Source organism: Cupressus sempervirens, chromosome 3 (assembly GCF_028749045.1).
Source record: "Cupressus sempervirens isolate cs-2001-9-10 chromosome 3, ASM2874904v1, whole genome shotgun sequence".
Taxonomy (NCBI): domain Eukaryota; kingdom Viridiplantae; phylum Streptophyta; class Pinopsida; order Cupressales; family Cupressaceae; genus Cupressus; species Cupressus sempervirens.
The window spans coordinates 485,934,254-485,948,797 of NC_143120.1; positions in this window are offsets into that span (position 1 = coordinate 485,934,254).

Here is a 14,544-nt window from a genome sequence, read left to right on the forward strand (position 1 = left end):
TGGAGAATATTTCTCCTTTTAGCACCTCCTCTCAAGCTCCAATCCGAACTGCCTTTTACAATGCCAGAAATCTCCTTAAATAGACCCTAGAGGGTTAAGGACTAGGAGTACATTCTAGAAAGTGCTAGTAGGCATCCACCGACAAAATAGAAGGTTCCGGAAGCTGTGTTAGAAGTCGGTACAATTCTAGAAGAATCCAGAAACGGTAGCCGAACTTCCGGGAGGCATAACTTTTGAACCGTAACTCCAATTGACGAACCGTTTACATTTTCAGAAAGCTCTCGAAGCGCTCTATAGCCTTATGGACAAGCGTCGCTCATCCCCTATTTTTCAACCCTTTTTGAGGTCATTTAATGCCCCAAACCTGACTTTGAAGCATTCTTAGGGGGTCTCCATAACCCGAAAAATTGCAATAACTTTCAAACCGTGGGGCCTTTTGACCTGATTCTTTTTCTGGAATGCTCTAAATCTCGATTACATTCATCTGGCCAAGTCACACCTTCTAGGTCACCAAATGATGGTCAAATTGCATGCTCCTATTTTTTCAGGATTTTCAAATGCACTGATAGTTGAACTATGAGAGTTGGAACCTTTATTTGAGCCAAATGGGTATCCAAAAATGTAAAGACATAAAATAGAAACTAAGTCTAAGTACATTTTTTTGGGTGACACAAGACTGCCCTTATACCTTTGGATGCTCCTGCATCAGACACCCAGGGTAGATTGAAAAGTGACCCTGTCACTTTATGGATGGTAGAGGAAATCCCAAATGGGAAACCTCAGCTGCTGAAATCCAAGTTGAGTCTTCGATCGGTCGTCCTTTCCATTTGACCAAATACTCTTCATACTACCTGTTTCTGGTACTCCTACCCACACGATGATCTAGAATGTCTTCTATCTCCTCCTTCTTAGAAGCAGGAATTGGGCATGGCTCTAAAACCAGCTCCTCATCTGCACCATCATCATGATACTCTGTTAAATCTGCAATGTTGAAAATGGGAGAAATGTGAATACCATCTGGCAGCTCCACCTCATATGCATTTCCTGAGTTATGTTTCTTCAAAACCTTGCAGGGGCAAAATTTCTTCATTTTCAGCTTGTTGTAAGTACCAACTGGAAATCTTTCTTTTCGTAAGTGCACCATGACAAGATCCCCTACTTGGAATTCCTTATGTCTTCTCCTTTGATCAGCCCTAGCTTTATACTCTTGATTCATCTTGATAATGTGTGCTTGGACCTCCTCATGTAGACGCTTGATGTGTTCAGCAAAATCCTCAGCTTCAGCACTTGTTCTCTCCCCTTGTTCTATCTTCCTCAATTCTGGTGCAGTCCTTGGGCTATTTCCATATACAATTTGAAATGGTGATTTTCCAGTACTCCTATTTACAGAGTTATTATAAGCAAACTCTGCCTGTGGTAGAATCAAATCCCATCCCTTGGGCTTATCTACAACTAAACATCTCAGCAAATTGCCCAGACTTCTATTTACCAATTCTGTTTGGCCATCAGTCTATGGGTGATGCGTGAAACTGAATTTCAAGTCTGTTCTCAACTTCTTCCACAATGTCCTCCAGAAATACCCCACAAATTTAGTATCTCGGTCAGAAACTATACTCCTTGGAAGACCATGTAGTCTTACCACCTCTTTGAAAAACAAGTCTGCAATATGGACAACATCATGAGTTTTGTGGCATGGAATGAAATGTGCCATTTTGGAGAACCTATCAACCACCACGAATACTGAGTCATTACCCCTTTGTGTCCTTGGCAATCCAAGAACAAAATCCATACTTATGTCCTCCCATGGCCTTGATGGAACAAGCAATGGCTGATATAGGCCAGTATTTTGACTAAACCCCTTGGCAACTTGACAAACCTGGCAACTCTTTACAAACTTCTTCACGTCCTGTGTAATTTGAGGCCAAAAATAATGTTCTCTAAGAATGGCAATGGTCTTATCCCGACCAAAATGTCCTGCCATCCCTCCACTGTGTTTCTCCTTAATCAGATTTTCCCTCATGGAACTCCTTGGAATGCACAATTGACTACCTTTGAACAACATGCCATCCTGAATCAAATAGTCTAACCACTTGGTTCTATCTACAGCCACAGGTTCTTTACAAGCTTTCAATGCTTCAGCAAAATCAGGATCCTCGGGGTACAAATTCTTGAGTTCATCAAACCCAACTACTTCAACCTGCATTTTTGTAAGCAACAACTGTCTCCTACTTAATGCATCTGCAACCCTATTAGATTTTCCACTTCTATGCTTTAACACAAATGTATAACTCTGCAAGAATTCTACCCAATTCATATGCCTCTGATTCAATTTACCTTGGCTATTTAGGTACTGTAATGCCTGATGATCAGTATACAAAACAAATTTCTTTGGCAATAAATAATGCCTCCATTTCTTTAAGGCCTGAATTATTGCATAGAACTCTTGATCATAAACAAAATACTTCTTCTTTGAATCATTCAATTTTTCACTAAAATATGCAATAGGCTTACCTTCTTGGCTTAATACAGCCCCAATAGCGCTACCACTAGCATCACAATCCACCTGGAATACTTTTCTAAAATCTGGAAGTGCCAACACAGGCTGTTCAGTCACCTTCTTCTTCAGCAATTCAAAACTTCTCGCAGCTGCTGTAGTCCATTTGAACTCTTTTCTATCCCCTCTTATTGTATCAGTTAGAGGTGCACATATGCCACTAAAATTCTTAATAAACTTTCTGTAAAAACTAACCAGACCATGAAATGATCTTACCTCAGTAGCAGACCTTGGAGTAGGCCATTCCAAGATGGCTTTTACCTTCTCTGGATCCATTTTGAGACCTTCAGGTGATATAACAAATCCCAAATAGACTAACTCCCTTTTTGCAAAGACACACTTCTTTAGATTAATTAACAGTTTCTCTTCCCTTAGCCTTTCAAGGACACTACGAATATGTAGTAAATGTTCTTCCAAAGTCTTGCTGAAAATTAAAATATCATCCAAATAGACAATAACAAATTTTCCCAAGAACTTCTTAAGTACCTCATTCATGAGCCGCATGAAGGTGCTTGGGGCGTTCGTCAATCCAAAGGGCATGACTAACCACTCATAAAGACCCTCCTTGGTCTTGAAGGCTGTTTTCCACTCATCTCCTTCTCGAATCCGTATCTGATGATAGCCAGTCTTCAGATCTATCTTTGTGAAGTACTGAGCTCCACTCAAGCAGTCCATAAGATCATCCATCCTTGGTAAAGGAAACCGGTACTTGATGGTTATCCTATTTATAGCTTGAGAATCTGTACACATCCTCCACTCTCCATCCTTCTTTGGTGCAAGTACTGCAGGTACTGCACATGGACTCAGGCTCTCTCGAATCAAGCCCTTCCTCAACAGCTCCTGAACCTGTCTATTTAGCTCCTCTGTTTCAGTAGGAGTCATCCTGTGAGCAACTTTGTTAGGCAAACTAGCTCCTGGAATCAGATCTATTTGATGACTGATTTGCCTTACTGGTGGCAATCCATCTGGAACATTATCAGAGATAATATCTCCAAATTCCCCTAGTAAATCTAAAACTTCAAATGGTATTTCACTACTACCTTCTTTATCTTTCCTAGGAATCAAAGCATAGCACATACGCTGATGTTTCATGCCATCTAAAAACTTCCTTCCATCAACAAGACAAATCCTAGCACTACTACATACCTTTTCACCTTCCTTTTTCATGGGCTTCAATTTGTGGCGAACTCCATCCTTTGTCAGAGACTATGTGTTTGCATGTCCATCATGTATTGCATGTCTATCAAACTGCCATGGTCTACCCAACAATAGATGGAAAACATCCATCAAAATAACATCACAGAGAACTTCACCATGGTAACTCCCAATTTTGAATTTTACTAAACATTGTTCACTTACCAGGACCTTATGATCATCTTTTACCCAAGAAATCCGATAGGGCTGGGGATGTTTCTCCCTCTTGAGCTTCAGCTTAGAGACCATCTCTTCGGATACCAAGTTATCAGTGCTACCACCATCAATGATCACATCACAACATTTATCCTCACACTTGCATCTGGTACAGAACAAACTCCTCCGTTGTCCTGGCTCATTTTCACCACTTAGTAGGACTCTTTTGTTTACCAAGGTCTCTCCTCTTTCTGCATCCTCTGAATGTGATGATTGTGCATCCTCATCCACATGAGCAATCCTAGCTTGGCCCTCAGCTCTCCTATCTATCCTTCCTTGTCATTGAGGGCATTCAAAGGCACGATGACCTTCTTCATTGCAATGGAAATAGGTACCACGGAAGCCTCCTCTTCCTTGTCCACGTCCTCTACCTCTTCCTCTTTGATTTCCAAAATCTTGATCACGGGAGCGGTTGAAACCCTCATTCCTCTGGTTCCTGCTAGTACCCTCATCTTCATTTTTCTTTTGAGTTTCATTGCAGCCTCCAGATGATCTACCGCTTCCCCTTCCTCCTTGACCACGCCCTCTTTGTCTTCCTTCAAACCTTTTACTCAGCTTCTCTTCAACTCGTAGGGCAAACTGGTATGCTTCTTCAACGCTGGTCATTCTTACCAGACTTAATTCCTCCTGGATGCTAGGTCGTAACCCACTGATATAACGAGCAACCTTCTCCTTATTTGCCTCTGCATGCCCCACTCTAATCAAGAGTCAGTAAAACTCCTCTGTATATTCTTGGACTGACCTTCCTCCTTGCTTTAACCCATGCATCTTTTTAAATAGATCAAGCTCGTAGTCCACAGGAATGAACTGCTTCTTCAATTTGTCCACCATGCGATCCCACCTTGTGATCTTCTCCTTTCCTCTTCTAAGTCTTTCCAGTTGAATCTCTTGCCACCAGATTTTGGCATGGCCTTTTAGTTTGGCCTTCGCAAAGTTAACCCTATCTGGGTCCCTTATATCCTCATACTCAAAGTATTCGTCCAGTTCATTGATCCAATCGATCAACTCATCTGGTTTCAAATTTCCCGAAAATATACCCACTTCAATTGTAGGTCTTTTCCCAAACCTAGAAATGGCCCTAAAAAGCCTTTCCTCTATAGGATTCAGAACTTCCCCGTCAACTTCCATTACTTCCTCTTCATTGTCATCCTCACTATTGTCATCTGCGGCAATATTTGCTCCTCTACGAAGCTCCTCTTGCAATGCTTGTACCTGTCTCTGGAGGGCTCTAACCTCCTCAGGATCAATAGCTCTGGCCCTTCCGCCATGCTCTCTTCGTGGAGGCATCTTCTAACTCAAACCCACAACCACACAGTCCTGGTGCAAACTGCCTCACAGTCGGCGCTCTGTCTACACACTCAGGAAAACCGGCTCTGATACCACTTGATGGGAACACAACCCAAAAATAGAATAGACACAATAGAAAGGGGAATTATATTAACTGAGAAAATATGCCAGTACAAACAGTGCAGAGGAAATAAACTTCAAAACATGCCCTGCGGGCTTACAATAGCATAAATCTGGAGAATATTTCTCCTTTTAGCACCTCCTCTCAAGCTCCAATCCGAACTGCCTTTTACAATGCTAGAAATCTCCTTAAATAGACCCCGGAGGGTTAAGGACTAGGATTACATTCTAGAAAGTGCTAGTAGGCATCCACCGACAAAATAGAAGGTTCCGAAAGCTGTGTTAGAAGTCGGTGCAATTCTAGAAGAATCCAGAAACGGTAGCCGAACTTCCGGGAGGCATAACTTTTGAACCGTAACTCCGATTGACGAACCGTTTACATTTTCGGAAAGCTCTCGAAGCGCTTTATAGCCCTATGGACAAGCTTTTCTCGTCCCCCATTTTTTGACCCTTTTCAAGGTCATTTAATGCCCCAAACCTGACTTTGAAGCATTCTTAGGGGGTCTCCAAAACCCAAAAAATTGCAATAACTTTCAAACCGTGGGGCCTTTTGACCTGATTCTTTTTTTGGAATGCTCTAAATCTTGATTACATTCATCTGGCCAAGTCACACCTTCTAGGTCACCAAAATGATGGTCAAATTGCATGCTCCTATTTTTTCAGGATTTTCAAATGCACGGATAGTTGAACTATGAGAGTTGGAACCTTTATTTGAGCCAAATGGGTATCCAAAAATGTAAAGACATAAAATAGAAACTAAGTCTAAGTACATTTTTTTGGGTGACACAGGACTGCCCTTATACCTCTGGATGCTCCTGCATCACTTGTCATAGCTCGAGGGCATTCCTCTTCAGTGTCACTATTTTTGAGATTCTCCTCATAGAATCTCCTTTGTGATAGTCACTAGTGGTGCTCACTGCATCTGCCTACTATCGCTAGTGTCACTATTTTTGAGATTCTCCTCATAGAATCTCCTTCGCGATAGTCACTAGTGGTCCTCACTGCATCTGCCTACTATTGCCAGTGTCCCTCATTTTCAAAGATTCTCCTCATAGAATCTCTTTTGCAATAGTCACTAGTTGTTTCAACTATGTTTTCTTACTGTTGCTTGGGTAATGTTTCTGGATTCCTTTATGGAAGGTCTCTCTTGCGTTACTCACTAGTTGTCCTGGTTGTGTCTATCTATTATCGCTCAGTCCTTCTTAGGTTCTTCATCATGAAGATTCCCCTTTGCCCTTAGTCACCAGTCATTCTGATTGTGTCTACCTACTGTTGTCACCCTACTAAAGAGATTTCTTTCTAACATGTTCTGGACACTGACACCTAACATCAATCCCATGACAAATAATGATTTCAAAATGACATACTTGTTTGGATATACTTAGCTCTTTCTTTGTTTTTTTTGTTTTTGCTTTATCATGTCCCCTCGAGGAACTTGATGATGTTATTTCTGATTAGAGAGGTAATGACTAGGGGCATGATCTTTTCTTTGCTTTCTATTTGCGGTTTAGTTCCAATTAGTTGACATATTCCTATAAGAGGGGTGTCCACTATAAGAACCTTCATCTTGCATTGGATGGCCAGGTGTACCTCGACTCCTTTTATATGAATACATCAATAATGTTGGTCCTTCTCCTTGTTTATTGTAGTTAACTCTTCATGCTACAATAAATACTGATACTCATCCTTCTAAGTGAACGTATGGGTCATTGCGAGTATATCTAGCACACTTCTGTCATAAGGTTATGAATGCAAGGGTCATTGCAGACAGAATAAATACTGAATACTTAGCATAAGATGGATCTCCCGTGTGTTTGGTGTGTTTTTCATGCAAGCAACATTCTAGTCATCCTAGCATTTATGCTTTGATGCTTATGTGAACTTGCTATATTAATAGGGACAAATGTTTTGGTCATTCTGGCTTCTTGTGCCTCGAATGCTTACATTTAATCTTGAAAAACCTATAACGTATGATCTATTCATATTGCCATGATTGCAATGTCAGTGGGAATTATATAACATACGAGCTTTGTTCTATGTCTAGTGATGATAAATTGTTGAGGCTCAGTAACCAGACCTATGGATGCATTTAACATAGTCTTGCATTGCATACTTCACTTGCATAAACACATGATTCGATTGCAGATCTACTTGCATCCTTCATGATGAGGAATTGTTGATCTCTTCAAAATATCATATTTCTTAATGATTGCACAAATAATTGATCAATCACCCTCTTGGCTATTTTGGCTACTTTGAATCCATTTTCGAGATCAAATTTGAAATCTGACAAACCTAAGTCGCTCAAAAAAGAGTTTTAAAATTTTGGGACCTATGCAATCGAACGCTTGTGCAGTCCAAATTATTTTGATAATTTTTGATTATTGGAATCTTTTCAACTCAAAATTCTTCATGTTTTCAAAATTTATGTTTGAAAAAGTCAACTCAAGTCAAATGTGGTCAAATTTGGCCAACTTTTGGTCAAATTTGGTCTTCTAGACCTCAAAACCATGTCAAATTAACTCTAAATCTTCTTTTGATTTCTTCAAACATTCTATTGAATCTCAGATTTCTTCTACTACTTTGTGTCACATTTTTGGTGTGTCATCTTTTGATTTCGCTCCCAAGGGGGCAAGATGATTACATCATTTAATACTTATTGCTCAGGGGCATCTCATTCCTATCTTATGTCCTCATCACTTGGGGCATCTCATCACTCAGGACATCTTTGCTATCTATCTTATTTTTTCATCAACTGATCAATCTTATAACAACTCTTCTTAGAGTTCGATGGATAGGTATTGGGACAGTCTAAACCCCGACTCTTGAGGATCAAGCCTCATTTTGGGGATGATTCTATGTCTCCTAATTTGATTTTGTTATCTGCTATTGCTCTCAGGTATCTAGGTGTTCTATCTAGATCCTTAAAGATTAAGCTTCATTCTGGAGATGATCTTTTAAATGCTTTCAATCTCAAGTATCTAGACATTCTGTTTGAATCCTTAAAGGTTAAGCTCTGTTCAGGAGATAATCTTTTAAATGCTTATTACTCTCAGGTATCTAGGTGTTCTATCTGGATCCTTAAAGGTTAAGCTCCATTCTGGAGATGATCTTTTAAATGCTATCAATCTCAGGTATCTAGATGTTCTATCTAGATCCTTAAAGGTTAAGCTCTGTTTAGGAGATAATCTTTTAAATGCTTATCAATCTTAGGTGTCTAGGTGTTCTATCTATATCCTTAAAGGTTAAGCTTCATTCTGGAGATAATCTTTAAAATGCTTTCAATCTCGGGTATCTAGGTGTTCTATCTGGATCCTTAAAGGTCAAACTTTGTTCTAAAGAAACCTTTTAAATGCTTATCAATTTTAGGTATCTAGGTATTCTACTTGGATTCCTTGGGATTAAGCTCTGTTCTAGAGATAGTCCTTAAAAGCTTATCGATTGGTCTTCGTATCGTAAACTTTGGAACCAATCTTATCTCTTGATCTTCGGATCATGCTTTTTGATTTTCTTTGAATCAAACGCGCTGCTCGCACATTCATTCAAAGAGGAGCAAACTGTAATACCCCAAAATTGGCTCATTGCCATTATACCAATTTTGGTCTATTCTGATCAATGCTAAGACCTATTCTAATAGGCAATTCTTATTCTGCTACTCGCTACTTGACTTAATTGTCAAATGCTTGAAACCCTAATCTACATTAATCATACTCATTATTTAATCCCTTTAGTACGCACTCATATTAACCACATTAAACCTATCTGATTTCAATTTAATTTAATCTAAAGTATTCATACTTTATTAAATTAAATTATCTCCTAAGGTTAATGTACTATGGGATTAAATTTATTTAATTTAATAAATACGCCTATCTCAATTAATTAAAAGGAATTATTTAATTAAATGGGGAAGGTATTTCTAATTAATTAAATGAAATTATTTAATTAAATGGAGAAGCTACTTCTAATTAATTAAGCAAAGTTATTTAATTAAATAGGAAGTTATTCCTACTTAATTAAATAAAGTTATTTGATTAAACAGAAAAGTGTCTCTAATTAATTAAATCAAATTATTTGATTAAATAGAAAATATATTTATGAGAGCATATCTCATTTTATTAAATTAAATATCTCTCCTAATTTTCTCTTCAGTTCAAAAATGGAAATTCCTAGTTCACTACTGATCAAATTAGAAGTGACCCAGATCACTTACTCTCACACTAAAGTTTATATGAGTTGACTAACTCTTACACTCAGATCTGAGCCAGTTAACTCCCTCTAATTTGGGAATTTTCCACCTTAACTGAACCTCATCTTCAATCCTGACCGTTGATTGAAATTGATCTCAACCGTTGGAGTATTTTAGGAAAATCTATTTAAGAGACCCTCATTTCTTCATTTTGAAAAATGAATTGGATTTGCTATCGAATTTCTGTCGCATTTTGCACTCACTTAGCTTAATACATTCTCACATAAATAGCATTTAGAATGTATGCATCTAGTATAACTTCTTTTACAAGTTCTTAAATTAGTTTGCATTATACATTTAGAGTAAATTTGCACATTTATCTAGCTTAGTTGCATCTCTCAAATCCTTCATTCTTAGAGGGTTTGGTTGCTTACACCTCAAATTTGAGGATATTTAATAAGCAAAATCTCTCTAGATAGAAGGCAATAGGTCACCTTGCCAAACTATTCTTGGGTGAACAATCTCATGTTCATTCTAGGATGAATTTGCGAATAAAGATCATGTTGAAGTGTCTGTGACTTTAAGAGGCCACTTTTCACAAGTACACATATAAGGAGTGTAATGAGAGTTGTTTTCTACTCAAGGAGCCAAAAATTATCCATTAGCTCTTACCATGTGAACTAGATACAAGTCTAATTTCTGAAGCTGCTATAGTTGATCTTACAACTACTGTTGAGTTGTCAAAAGGTCATAATCTCCATGTTAATCCAAAATTGTCTTCTACACAAATGAAACAGTTAACAGAGCTACTTCAAAAACATGAAAAGGGTTTTGCATGGGACTACAGGGATATATATGAAAGGGTTGAGTCCTAAATTATGCACTCATAGAATATACATCAATGAAGGGTGCCTGCCACTCTGTCAACCCTAGAGAAGGATTAATCCAGCCCTTAGAGAAATAGTTAAAACTGAATTGCAGAAATTGCTTGATGCTAGTTTTATATATCCTATATCTGATAGTAGATGGGTTTCACCTCTGGTCATAGTGCCTAAAAAGGGAGGAAAATGATAGATTTGTGTAGATTACAAAGAATTCAATAAGGAAACTAAAAAGGATCACTTTCCTTTACCATTCATTGATCAAGTTCTAGATACTCTGGCTGGTAAGAAATATTTTTCTTTTCTAGATGGGTACAGTGGTTATAATCAAATAAGTATAGCTCCTAAAGATCAAGATAAAGCCACATTTACATGCCCATGGGGTACTTTTGCATATTTTGTCTTGCCATTTGGCCTGTGTAATGCCCCTGCAACATTTCAACAAGCCATGATCAATATTTTTGCTGATATATCACATGATTGCATGGAAATATACATGGATGATTTCACAACATTTGGAGTCACCTTTGAAGAAGCCTTGATGAATCTTGAAAAGGTTCTTGTCTGATGAAAATAACATAATCTATCACTCAATAGTGAGAAATATTTCATGCTCATACAAGGAGTGGTGCTTGGTCATTTTATATCAGCTACAGGAATACAAGTGGATCCAACTAAGATTGAGGTAATTCTAACATTGCCGATACCTACAAAACCAAAAGATGTAAGATCTTTTTTAGGTCATTCTAGATATTATAGATGTTTCATAAAAGATTTCAGTAAAATAACTAGTCCTCTATATACGTTATTGACTAAGGAAGCTGAATTCATTTGGACACCTGAATGTAATGAAGCTTTCCTACAGCTTAAGAAACTCCTCACTATGGCACCAATTTTAAAGGGACCTAATTGGTCAATTCTATTTCATATCCATACTGGTGCATTAGATTATGTTGTAGGAGTTGTATTAGGATAAAAGCTTGTTAATTTTGAAAATGCCATCTACTATATTAGTAAAAGCCTTCATTGACCTAAACTGAATTACATAGTAACTGAAAAATAACTTTTAGCTACAGTCTATGCATTGAACGAATTCAGACATTATGCAACTAGATATCCTATTTTTGTTCATACCAATCACTCAGCTATAAGGTACTTAATACACAAACTATCCATAACTGGTAGATTGGCAAGATGACTCTTGTTGTTATAGGAGTTTGATATTACCATTATTGATAAGTCAAGAAAATCCAACATAGTTGCTGATTATTTATCTAGATTGACTATTACTAATGAAGATCCAACTCCAATTCAAGATGCATTTCTAGATGAACACTTGTTCCATATAGCAACTCATACACCATGGTATGTAGACATAGCTAATTATCTTGCTACAAATAGAATGCCTCAAAATTTCTCTCACAAAGAAAGGAGGAAGCTAGCAGAGAAATTTTTTCATTATTTCTAGATAGATAACAATCTCTTCTATGTTGGACTAGATTAGGTTATGAGGAGATGTGCTAGGGAAGATGAGATATATGATATATTGCATGCTTGTCATGATGAACCATGTGGAGGCCATTTTGTAGCAAAAAGAATAGCATTGAAAGTAAGTACAATTGGATATTAGTGGCCAACCTTACATAAGGATGTAGTGACTTATACAACCAATTGTGAAAAATGCTAGAGGATGGGCTGACCAAACAAAATTGACGAAATACCACTAAATCCACATATTGTAGTAACACCTTTTGACAAGTGGGGTATGGACTTCATAGATCCAATTGACCCACCATCTAGTGGAAAATCCTACATCTTAGTATGTATGATTTATATAACTAAATGGGTGGAAGTTAGAGCAATGAAAAATGCAAGAGATGAGAAAGTAGTCAAATTCCTATATGAAGAAATATTCACCCATTATGGAGTCCCTAGAGAACTTGTTACAGATCAAGGAGCCCAATTCACATCAAATCTGATCACTAAGGTTATGAAAGAATACAACATAAGACACTATAAATCTAGTCTCTATCACCTTGAAGAAAATGGTCAAGAAGCGGTCAATAATAGAGAAATTGAATCCATTCTGACTAAGACAGTGCACATACACAAAAATGATTGGGCCAACATATTAACTGAAGCTGTTTGGGCATACAGGACCACATGGAAGACAACAAATGGATTCACTCCATTTGAGTTTTTCTATGGTAAAGTAGCCATGTTGCCTATTGAATTTGAGCATAAAACACTACACACTACTTTAGAGTTGAACACCAATTTTCCTGCAGCACAAGAAGAGAGACTTCTCCATTTGAACTTGCTGGAGGAAATAAGAAATACAAATTTGGAAAGAATAGAAATTATTCAACAACAATGAAAGAAATGGCATGATGCATATATCCATAATAAACAATTCAAAGTAGGATATTGGGATCTTCTATATGATTCTCACTTCAAAGAGAATCCAGGGAGGTTGCAGACTTGATGATTAGGACCTTATGAAATTTAGTATGTATTCAACAATGGAGCAGTGCAACTGACAACAATTGATCCTATCTAGTTCAAGTTACTTATAAATGGCCATAGGTTCCACCTCTATCATAAACCAAAGACCAAAGATGAGTTCCTGTAGCAGTTCCAACCAACCAGTTTACTAGCTCCTACAAACATAGTTACTGTAGCAGAGGGTGAAAACCTTCTTCCTGCAACCATTCCATGAAAATTTTTCATGAAACCCTCATAATAAAACCTCATTTAATATGAGGTCCTTGCTTTCATTCACTTTTCTCTTTCTTCATATCAACCCATCTCATTTCTCTATCTACCATCCACTCACACTCCACATCACCTACAAATTCTATTTTGATTGTTTTTAATAAATTATACTGTCAACACCTTTTCTGCAGTGATCAGACTTCACCACCTCATCAATCTACATGCGGATGTGTACTCTCAAATTTTTAGGTATAACAATTTCTTTACTCTTTATTCATTTTTAGTATATAGGTTTCGATATTTATATCCAATACTGCATTATATGTATCATATAAGTCTTAAGCCAGTTTCTCATTCTTATACCAATTTTTAAAAAAGTGTGGACACTTGTCAAATTTTAGTGGGGGGCCGAGAAAGTGTATTAATTTCTAAATGGCATCTCCATGTTATCCTAAGTCATGTACATGTTATAGGTTGTACTTTGGTGGCAGTCTCATATTTTTCATTAATTTTTAAAATCTTCTGTATCTGTCATACCTTTTCATTACAATTTTGGGGGAAGATCACCTGTCTTTAGCATGATTGAAAGGACTAATAGTTATTACTTAGTTAAATTTTGATGTCCTTCATAATTAATGCATCATTTTTTTACATGCCAAACACAATGGAGTCTTGTTAAGAGAAGTGGTAATGATGTTTTTCATAAAGATCAGTTCAAAATTCAGAGAAGACAGAATTTGCAGAGGTGAAAAGTGGAAAAACTTATTAGAGTGGTGAGAGTAGAGGAAATAAAAGCTAGAAATTTTTAGATAGGGGGACAGTTAAAAAGGTATGAGCTGGTCATTCATAATATTTTACTCATGGACATTGAAGCAGTCTGGTGATTTCATGCTTGTGGATGGCTTGGCTATTTCTTACAATTAACTGAGTACAATGAAGAAGTGGCAATGGAGTTTATGACTATATTTGATGAAGGGGAAGCCACAATATGGGGACTAAGAGTGATTGCTACTAAGGAGAGGATAAAATAAGTCATAGGGCTACCAACAGTTGGGGAGCATTATCCAAATGAACATGATGTCAGGTCCTCACAGGCACACTTCACTCATCCAAGTGACCCACAACTGGACATTACAAAACAAGGGTGTAAAAGACTTTCTCTTCTAGCTCCATATCTAGGATTGGCAACTCACATTATTAGGTACTTGACCTATGAAGGCAAGTTCTCAAACTTGCATGCTCATCATTTTAAATTACTTAGTTGCATAAGACATAACATGCAAGTTAATGTCCCCAATTTCCTTTATAACATGTTGTGTATTAGTGCTGAAGAAACTCAAAAAGGAAAGAAAATTTATGTTTCCCATCATGCACTCATTAAACTTCTA